At 52.8% G+C, this 8,248-nt stretch overlaps 1 protein-coding gene across 1 annotated transcript in view; it reads right to left on the reverse strand.

The window, feature by feature from the left end:
- Positions 1–1,945, reverse strand: part of KCNJ5 (potassium channel, inwardly rectifying subfamily J, member 5) — a 26,042-nt gene extending 24,097 nt beyond the window's left edge. The window contains exon 1 of the mRNA XM_005882994.2: positions 1,688–1,945. The gene's annotated coding sequence lies outside the window, so the exon portion shown is untranslated. The remainder of the gene's footprint in view (positions 1–1,687) is intronic.
- Positions 1,946–8,248: the final 6,303 nt, after the last annotated feature.

Here is an 8,248-nt window from a genome sequence, read left to right on the forward strand (position 1 = left end):
ATAATACCCTCTAGGTCAGTGATGGCGAACCTTTTGAGCTCGGCGTGTCAGCATTTTGCAAAACCCTAACTTAACTCTGGTGCCGTGTCACATATAGAAATTTTTTGATATTTGCAACCATAGTAAAACAAAGACTTATATTTTTGATATTTATTTTATATATTTAAATGCCATTTAACAAAGAAAAATCTCAACCAAAAATGAGTTCTCGTGTCACCTCTGACACGCGTGTCATAGGTTTGCCATCACTGCCCTAACCGCCTCTCTAACCCTTACACCAGGGCCTGTGCTGGACCCTGGATCGGCTCTGGGTTTGAAGCCGGAGGACAGGGTGTGGAGTGCTGAGGACCCTCTCGGCTTCCGTGTCATCCATCAAGCCCGTGAAATAACTGACCTCTACCTCAGGACGAGGCCCCGATGAAATCACGTGCGTGTGTCCAGCCCGGGACACGGTGCCTCGCCTCTCTAACCCTTACACCAGGGCCTGTGCTGGACCCTGGATCGGCTCTGGGTTTGAAGCCGGAGGACAGGGTGTGGAGTGCTGAGGACCCTCTCGGCTTCCGTGTCATCCATCAAGCCCGTGAAATAACTGACCTCTACCTCAGGACGAGGCCCCGATGAAATCACGTGCGTGTGTCCAGCCCGGGACACGGTGCCTTAAATATGAGCTTCTTCCCCGCCCCCTCCCATGTGGGAAGCGCTTTGTGAGCCAGAGAGCCCTGGGGCCAGAGCTTCCTGGTGAAAACGGGTCTGTTTTGGAGTGAGACCCAGGTGGGAGTCTCTCTGGAAGTTGCAAACATCCCAAAGTTACTCGGCCTCCCCTGAGCCGTGGGGAGTCCTCCCCCGGAGACCGAGGGTGATCATTTCTGTTCCATTCAAAGGATCAAAAGAGAGCAACGTACTTGGCACAGCCCGATCCAAATCAAACATGGACGTGCCCACGGGTGTTGCCAGACTGGTCTTCCCTGACCCGACGCCGGGGGTGAGCCCTGGACCTTTGAGGCTCAGACACTGTCTGGGGAGCCTGCGCTACATAGAACCCGGGAAGAGAGGCCTGTCTGAAGGAGGCCCAGGCCAGGGGACCTCTGGGTTTGGGAAAATGGGAATAAGGGCCATGCCCTGCCCTGTTTTCTCCCGCTGTCCCCTCTCCCTGCACTTGGACCCTGACCCCTGGCCTTGGGGCACCATCGGAAAGATGTTTAAAGAGAGACGGGGAGGCACGCAGGAAGTGACCAGGCACAACAGGGCACACACAGCAAGGCCACGCAGTTTGGCCAGACTTGAAAGCAAGATGAAGCTGAGGATCTAAGGCTGAGAGAGCTCACCCCCACCCCAGCCCACTGCACCCTCTGCACCCCCATCTGAAGGCAGAGCAGCCTCCTGGGGCGTGATGCCCACCTGCCCCCTGCCCTGGTCTCTAACACCCCTGAGGGGAACCTGGGGGTGGGCAGGAACCCCTGCTCGAGTGCCAGGACAGAGATGGACAGAGCGCTGGACAGCCTTACAGTCCTCTGAGTGCCAACTCCCAGCCAGACTTCAAGGCTGAACTTTGGGCCCACCCTAAACCCTCCCTCGTTCCCATCAGCTCCCCCCACAGGCTGGTTCCCGGTCAAAGCTAGTGGCTTGGGGCACCGGCTCCCCACGCGCTGCTGGGGGAGGAATGGAGGAGCAAAGGAAGAGAACTTACTTGTTGCGGTGGCTGCTTCCAAGTGGCACTGATGCTAACTTCTGGGGTGTCCCTTAGAGGCGGGGCAGGGGCGGGCGGGGCCCTGGAGGGGGCTCTGCAGCCCCAGCCATCACCACAGCCTGGGTCGCTGCCTGAGCCTCTCCCTGCCGGGTCCTGCTGGCAGAAGCTTGCAAGCCATCCTGTCCCTTCCCCGCCAGCCCCTCGGTCACTCCCTCCTCCGGCAGGGACTGGAGGCTCCTCTCTCTTTCTCTCTCTCTCTCCCCCCTCCCTTTCTCCCTCCCTCCTCTCCACTCTCTCTCCCCTGTTCTCCTCCCCTTCTGCCTCCTGTGTGAACGGACTTCTGAGTAATAACCGATTTAAAGGGCCACACGCACCGCAGCGGGGTGGGGGTGGAGGATGGGGACCAGGTTCCCACGTGACCAGAGGATACCGTCAGTTCTGAATGACTCGGAACCGGCCAGGTGGAGGGAGAACCCAACCCGAGGGGCGGGCGGGTCTTCGCTCCCTCCCCTGGCTCGCGCCACGTCCCGCTGCACGCACGGGGGTACTGGGTGTGCCCCTGCTCCTGCAGACGCCCAGGGCAGAGGTTCCCTGCGCCATGTGTGCATGTGTGTGCGCGAGTGCGTGCATGAGTGTGAGCGCGAGTGCGTGCATGAGTGTGAGCGTCCGCGTGTGCATGTGTGCGCACGAGTGTGTGCATGAGCCATGAGCGTAAGCGCTCGCGGTTGCCGGTGTGAGCGCGCGGTTACGGTGCGGTGCGGTGCGGTGCGGTGGAGCCGACCGAGGGAGGGAAGGACTAGGAGAGCAGGGATGGTGGATCGGAGCCTGGGAGGGGCTGCTCAGTGCTCCGCAGGGCCTAGAGAGAAAGACTGGAACGTGTAGTTGCGTTTCTTTAGCTGGAACCGAGCAGCAGGGAGAATTGCCTCGGGGAAGTCGGGGGAGCCACAGCCTGAAGCCCTGGACGCTCTCGCTCTTGCGGGTGGAGGGAGGGTCTGGAGCGCCCCGACCGCTGGCTGGAGGGGAAGCCGGTCCAGAGACAGGAAACAGGTGTGCTGGTGCCTGCGGGGGGGGGGGCCTCTCTGTCCCCCCCCCCCCCTCCCTGGCCGCTCTCTCCAGCGACAAGTGGCCCGAGGCTGGGCTGGAATAGCGGGAAGTGCTCCCTCGCTCACAGCTCCGCACGGCGCAGAGGGAGAGTCCTAGCTGAATGCTCAGCGGGCTGGGCAGGGCCACTCCCTCCCTCCGGATTCCTGCCGAGGCCAGGAAAGAGGAAGACAAGCATTTTTTCATGAATTCGGGCTGCTTGGCGGCTGCAGATGCCACAGCCCTGCAAAGGGACAGGCTTCTCTGAGGACCGGTGCACTCGGGTGGCCCTTCCTAGCTGATGGTGTTCCCTAGGGCCCTGCGCTGTCTGTTGCCAACTTTCTGGGTTCAATGCCCCTGAGTGTGTCTCCCCTGGGGTGGGGGGGTGGGGAGGGGGGGCAGGCACAGCTGATGCAGCCTGTGAGACCAGTGTCCCCCAGATCGAAGGCTCCACCAGGCAGGGGCTATGCCTGTTTCTTTCCCTGCTGTTCCCTGCACCAGGTACAGGTGCTCCATGAATATTTATCAAGTGAACACTGTCAACAACAAGAAAAGGCGGATGAAGTTCCAAGGGGACAGACGCTGGTCGCTGGGACGGGTGCACCTAGCCTGTAAGCACAGCAGCCTACAGCTACAGGGAGGCTAGTCTCACGGTGCCACCACAGGGCCCCTCTTGCCGTCCCCACAGACCAGAGTGGATGAAAAAGGGGGCCCCATACTAAACCTGAGGAGCTCTGGAGGCCTGCACCCTCAGAGACGGAAAGCAACCACACAGGATGGTCCGAACATAAAGAGTCCCAACTAGAAGCAGATCATGGTGGGTAGTCCAGTCCTGGACCTGAGCTTCCTTGACAAGGCTCAATCTTTAAGGGAAGGGAGCGGTGATTGTCCTGTGCATCTAAGGTACAGACCTCCGAATCTCAGAAAAATCCCCTTTTCCAGACCCCCCCTCCCGACCCCCCATCCCGGGCACAACCACTGGCACCTGAACAGAGACCACAGAGCCCTCATTGTTCTCTTGTTTCCCAAATGCCATCTCCACCTGCTGTCAATGTTAACCATTAACTGCCCCACACCCATGTGTATAAAAGAAGGATGGGGTTTCCATCTGCCTTTTTATCTGATTCCCTGCTTTGCTTTCTCCCGCCCCCTTCATCTACCACCCACGGATACCATGTAACCCCCTACATCCCCTCCTTTTATTCTAACGTATAAAAGAAGCTGTAAAACTGTCATTCTCCGGAGCATATTTCCAATCCGTTGAGATTTTTGTTTCCCAGCAAATGTTGTCAGTTTCGCTCAAATAAGCTCATAAAAATTCACTATGCGTTTAGAGACTCCTTAGGTCGGTAGCAGCGTGCACACAGCCCCCTGCCCAGGCACCCTCCCCGGGTCAAGGGCGAGGCCCTGTCAGGGTTTGCCTCCTCGACCCCGCTCCCTCTCTCTGTAGAGGGCTGGATGGATTACTCAGTGTGGCTGCCATGGGTTCTGGCTAGCCAGGATGTCTATTAGTCCCCTCAGGGGATGTAGCCTGTTTTCCTGCTCGTCTGTTACATGTTGATCTGCTGCTTTAACACTCTGAGAAGGTTCTTCGTTTCTTAATTTCCCAGTTCTCGGGAGAGGCTGTGGCTGTGCAGCCACACATTTTTGAGCCTATGAGGTACTCTTCCTTGGGGCGACAGTGACTTTGGATTTAGCATAAAGATCTTAGAATTTCTTCTGCCCTGATTTGGGGGGTGGGGGAGAGGAGCTGGCTTTGAAGCACAATGGAGGGTGGTCCGTAAATGTCATTCTCACAGTGATGGGACCTTGGACCGGGAGACGGGACGCCTGGGTCAAGTTCTTGGTCTAGACCTGAAAAATGAGAGCTATGGGGGTTTGAGTCCTGACTGGCTTTTGCAAATGTAGATGAGCCTAACTTTGTCATGCTCACGTTTCCCGAAGAGCACAGGTGACCTTTGAGGGTAGGGGACACGATGAAGAACTACTGGGGGTTGGAGGATGCTACTGGTCCTCCGTTGTCTGAGAATTGACGAGGCAGTGGGGAAGGCAACGGAGAATGTGTGGTTCTCAGGTCAACAACAGCACAGAGCCCTGCTCTGTCCACCATCTGCTTCTCCTACCTTCTTCCTTCATCGAGCAAGAAATGAGTTCCCAATTAAGTTTTCTCTGTACAAGGATACACAGGAAATTGTTTTTCTCCTATTTATAGAAATCCATTTGCATTTGTGAGGCTCGTAATGTCTCATACATCTTCCCAGCCAGATAGAAGATTAATTGAAAGGGTTTGCTGAGTTATACTCCAAAGTCCGAACGAAAACTCTTTTAAGACAAATGCTTTCAGTATTTTCTCGCCTGTCAGGAGAATCCCTCACCCAGTACTTGTGCGTGTTAATAAGTCCAGGTACAAACAGCAGATGTGAGTCAATTAATAAATATTCACTTGCAATATTTAAGGGTACGAAAAGGCGTGAGAAGAGCATAACCAATAATTGTGCGATTATCGCTCAGCTTAAAAAACACAGCACGACATTGCCAACACTGTTGACTCCGCCCCATCACCTCCTCTTCCCTCCAGAGAAAGTCAGTGAGTTACCCGAATTCAGTGTTTCTCTTTCTCATGATTTCTTTATGCTAAAAACCACACACACACACACACACACACACACAATCAGTGACTATTGACCATTTATAAGTATTTTTATATCCACAAACTCTTTTAATTGATTCAGGGAGGCTGCTATATTTGAGATGCTTTGATGGGTGATGTGGGAAAAACTAAAAAGTATAAGGTTGTGCTTTGATCTAAAATGCCTTGCATCCTAATTGGGAGGGTCATCCCAGGTGCAGGCAAACTTAGCCGACAAATTCACAACCTGGGATTTTAATTCGTAGGTGGTAATTGGATGGCCTGGTGATGGAGAACAGATAATAATGCCGGCAAAGCTGGGTGAGTGGGAGCTGGGGGCTGGCGCTGACTGCAGAGAGAAGGGGCATCTGGAGCGAGCCAGGACGTCGGGAGTAGGATTTGAGTATGAGGGTTGGTGTGTGAGAAAACGCCTGGAGAGGCCAAGAGGTCGGCGCTGGGAGCAAGGGCAGGTGAAGTGTAGGGAGGGGATGGTAAGTGGCTCTGATTAGCTGAGTGCCTACTACTGTGTGCTGAGCTCTGCAAAATGCTCCACAGAAGTATAAAAGCTTTTCGTCTTCCCAACAACTGGGTGAGGGTGGGAGTATTATCCCCATTTCTCAGACGAGAAAACTGAGGCTCACACAAGCAAAGAGTCCCCTCATTGGTGCAGTTCTTCCTAGTGAATTTCAGAACCCAGTTTTGTTAGGGGCCGGTTACATTTCTCACTGTTGTAGGCTGAACTGTGTGTCTCCACCCCCACCCCCAGCCAATCCTCAGATTCAGGTGTTCGAGCCTGTACACCTTGGGCCTGGGAATATGGCTGTATTTAGAGACAGGGCCTTCAAAGAGGTGATTACGTTAAAATAAGGCTATTATGATAGGCCCTACTCCAATTTGATTCATGTTTTTTTTCTTTTTAAGAAGAATAAACTGGACACACAGAGAGACACTGGGATGCGTGCACACAGAGGCAGGACCCTGTGGGGACACGGCGGGAGGTGGCCAAGGAGAGCAGTCTCAGGAGAAACGAAACCGGCTGACACCTCGATCTTGGCCTTCCAGCCAGTGTACCAGACTCGTTTATCAATATTTACATAGTAGTATTTATCTAATGAAGACGTGCCCAGCACAGCAGAGGGTGAGAAAGGTGTGCCCACAGTTCCTGCTGACGACACACCCAGAAGAGTCAAGTGAAACAGCCAAGAAAAAAGAAGGAAAACACCGGTCAGGTTACCCAGAGGTCATCAGTGTTGCGGGATGTGTTATACATGCATCTGCCTCTGCTTCCAGATAGATAAGCATCCCACCCATCAGGTGAGGATCCCTAAGCCACTTTTCTTTTTCTTAAACTTTTTTTTATTGATTTCAGAGAGGAAGGGAGAGGGAGAGAGAGACAGAGACAGAAACATCAATGATGAGAGAGAATCATTGATCGGCTGCCTCCTGCACACCCCACACTGGGGATCGAGCCCATAGCCCTGGCATGTGCCCTGACCAGGAATGGAACCATGACCTCCTGGTTCATAGGTTGACATTCAACCACTGAGCCACGCCCGGCCGGGCCCCAAACCATTTTTTACTTAATTTCATTGATTTCTGTCATTAGCACCAATAGCTTCGGGTTTCCTAAAGCAAACTTCCCATTCCTGAATTCCTCTATGCGTGACTCCAGGCCCGGGTGCCTGGGAGAGACATTTACCACAGCTGGCTGCTCGGTGGAGTTTACTGGATCGACACCTGTGGTTCTAGCAGGCGGAGCACTGCGCGGCTAGAAGACTGCATTTGTCTCCAAGAGTTGAGCTTTCAATGAGTGCACCTCTCGGGGCACATGCTTTTTTTCTTCCCACTCCATGAAGAGGGATATTTGAAAATAATAACATAAACACCGTCATCCCTCCCTAACTTTATTGATAAAATTCTCACTTTATTCTGTTTTGTAGACAACTCCCTAGAAATGCCGACGGGCAAGCACTGGCCCTTCCCTGGCCCCGTTTCCACGAGTGGCCAACAGCACCATCTAGTGGTTGAGATTTCTCACGCGGTGGCTTGCATTGCAGGGGTGGGCAAACGTAGGTTTGCAGTTGGAACACAAATAAATGATACAATAATTAAGACATAATAACACAAGAATAAACTCTGTTTCATGTACTACAAACTGTAAAACCACTGTTGCCCACCCCTGTATTTGCTCATTCCTTCGCTTTTACCTTTAGTTTTTGTTTTAGTAAATTATGCATATATCCAAAGCATCACATTGTTCTAATCTAACCAGTTTGATAGGAAAACAGTCAGACCTCCGCTTGCCCCCTCTCACAATCCTCAGGGCTACCACTTCTATCTCTTTGGGCTGTTTTTTCCCTTGGATTTACCACCTATCCCTAAATGCCACACTTGTGGTAATACTTCTAGATGCCTCCATTTTAGAGACTGTCACTGAAGATGGGAACTTAGCTCTCCTATCCCTATCCCTATCCCTATCCCTATCCCTATCCCTATCTCTTAGCTTCCCTATCCCTCCACACATGTGCACCCTTCCCATTTCCCTTTCTCCCAAAGGAGTTATAGCATCATTTTTGTTGGATAAACATTCAGGTTTAACATGATTTTCATGTTAAAATTCTACTCATAGCCGGTCCATGCAGTAAACCAGACTACTTTTTCTGTCCGGCACTTTTTGTTTCCCCTGGAGTCACTCATTTTCTTGGGTTTATTTTCTTAGTTTCCTTTGCTCTCATCACCATCCTGAATGAAAAATTTCTGACAGTTTCTGTCTCCTCTCAAGATGTCCAGGTTGATCAGGTGTCCCATTCACTTCCTGTCTTGGAGGCATTGCTCCTGGCGCCTTCTACTCC

This window comes from Myotis brandtii, unplaced genomic scaffold, assembly GCF_000412655.1.
Source record: "Myotis brandtii unplaced genomic scaffold, ASM41265v1 scaffold75, whole genome shotgun sequence".
In the NCBI taxonomy this organism is placed as follows: domain Eukaryota; kingdom Metazoa; phylum Chordata; class Mammalia; order Chiroptera; family Vespertilionidae; genus Myotis; species Myotis brandtii.